Source organism: Poromitra crassiceps (genome assembly GCF_964638095.1).
Source record: "Poromitra crassiceps genome assembly, contig: HAP1_SCAFFOLD_559, whole genome shotgun sequence".
In the NCBI taxonomy this organism is placed as follows: domain Eukaryota; kingdom Metazoa; phylum Chordata; class Actinopteri; order Beryciformes; family Melamphaidae; genus Poromitra; species Poromitra crassiceps.
Window position 1 is genome coordinate 2501 of NW_028151849.1, and position 2435 is coordinate 4935.

The following is a 2435-nucleotide window of genomic DNA, read 5'->3' on the forward strand; positions in this document are numbered from 1 at the left end:
TAGAGTCAGACAGACAGACAGACAGACAGACAGGCAGACAGACAGACAGGCAGGCAGACAGACAGTATGTATTTGTGTCTTGACCTGGTCTTGACCATCGACGTGCACCAACAACCAGCATCACTGAAAACTCCTCTCATATCATTCCAACTTAACACCAGAACAATTCAGGCTTATTAGTTTGCATTTGCAGAGTCTGTCCTCCTCACAAATAGAATTGAACTTCTAAGCAACTTCAGGCAAATACTTATTCCACCACTGGTTTATAGCATTTTAGCCTCCTGTACACAGTAACATAACAAGCCGGTTATAGTGTAGTAGTGGGATCTTCTTGAAGCCAGACAAGCGTGATACATTCCCATACTGAACTGAACAACACGGGAGTACATTTCCTCCCCGACCCTGTCCCGTCCCGTCCCGTCCCGGGCCGGGCCGGGCCGGGCCGACGGGGGCAGAGTAGTGGAGCGAAACTTCTCTCTCTCTCTTCCACAACACAACTTCCTCCCGGACTGCAACCCCCCCATGTCCCCCTGTTTGACCCGCTTTAAAAAATCCCCGGACTTACCTTGGAAGTATCCCCGAGTCAAACTGGCATTTTCATGTTGTCGCCTTCCATGATCGGGACTTTTTAGTCGAGCTGTTCGGCTCCCCGGGCGGACGGACGGACGGACAGACGGACAGACAGGCTGGTGTGCTGACAGACTAGCGGGGCAGGAGAGCAGCAAAGTCGGGCTCAACAGGAGGAGAGAGAGGGGAGACGAGGGAGGGGAGGGAGGGTCAGAAAGGAGGGAGGGTCAGGCAGAACGGCGCGCCCCCTCATTGGACAAGCCTGCCGTCAGTCAACTAGCACTGTGGGCGGGGCTTGACTGTAAAGGATTATGGAGGCTATTAGGGAATGTGGAGTGTGAACTTTCAGTTCGTTTTCAGATGGAGTTTAATTACACGCTTTGTTGATGTTTTTTATTTATTTATTTTTGTTCAGTTTAAAGGTGCAATGAAGCACGATTTTTAGTCGAGTCAGTCTTGTTTAGAATCAGAATCAACTTTATTGGACAAACACATACAAGGAGTTTGACACACAGAAAAAACCAAAAGGCATGCATGCATAACTTAAAACAAACAAGGCACAGATCAGATAGGCTACATTTAAACATTTACATTAACTAAGTATATAGGCCTACAATAATAAGTGTGCGAAAACTAAGTGTTTATTTCTGATTCTGATTCTGATATCATACATGGTACACATACACATCATAGGCTACTGTAATCCATATATAATTTAGTAGCCTACATCAGTGGTTCTCAAAGTGGGGTCCGGGGACCCCCGGGGGTTCCAGGGGGTCCCCAACAAATGCCAATCCATTGTCCCACTGACCTTGGAAGTAGGAAGTTTCTGTAATGTCGCCCCTGGTTCTGACTAATGCCACCATCTACTGGTCCTATTTTTTATGATGAAATATTTGCCTTGCATTGTGCAAAAATCTGATGCTAAAAAAAAAGTGACTGGAGAAATATTGTCCTTGACAGAATCAAAAGGTAAATATTAAAAAGGTCCCAAGATAACAAACCACCATGCTCAGGACAGATTGGTCTTCTCCCATATCCTCAGGAACTCCTGGTCTTCTCCCATATCCTCAGGAACTCCTGGTCTTCTCCCATATCCTCACAAACTCCTGCTCGTTGATCTCACCGTCTCCGTCCAGGTCTGCCTCGTCAATCATTTCCTGCAATTCTTCATCCGTGAGGTTCTCGCCTATGTCCTTGGCAACTCTCTTGAGATTTTTGAACGAGATTTTCCCCGTACCATCATCATCGAACAACCGGAACGCCTTTAGTATTTCTTCTTTGGGGTCTCTCTCACTCATTTTTGGTGTCATCATACTGTGAAAGTCATTGAACTCAATTGTTCCAGAGCCCTCCTTGTCTATATCCGCAATCAGCTTCTTGAGTTCTTCTTTCTTTGGTTCAAACCCGAGAGCTCGCATTGCAAACTTCAGTTCCTTCACATCTATTGTGCCTGTGCCATCGGTGTCAAACAGATCAAACGCTTCCCTGATCTCTTGTTTTTGCTCCTCTGTCAGTTCGGGTCTGGGTAATAACGCCTTGTTCCTTTGGTTGGTGGAGGGAGTGGGCTTTCGGTAAACAGAAGCCATTTCAAATATGGTTTGAGCCAGGAACCTCTTTGCTGTTTGGTGATCCCAGGTCAACAAGCATTTCACTGGTCCTATTTATACCACCAGCAGGGGAAGATTTATGACATCACTGATGATGTCACAATGCATGAGTAGAGAGGGATTCATGACATCACTGATGATGTCATCAATGGAAAGATACCCTTCATTCCGATGGCCAGTCACTGATGATGACATCATCATCATCATCATCGAGTGCTCTAGTGACATCAGAATCGGGGTCGGGGGTGGGGCTCATGT

General features: G+C 46.4%; 1 pseudogene across 1 annotated transcript; it reads right to left on the bottom strand.

Moving 5' to 3' along the window:
* Positions 1-1637: 1637 nt before the first annotated feature.
* On the bottom strand, positions 1638-2156 carry LOC310771365 (annotated as a pseudogene). The gene has a single exon. The product of its transcript is annotated as an uncharacterized misc_RNA (transcript).
* Between the last annotated feature and the right edge of the window lie 279 nt (positions 2157-2435).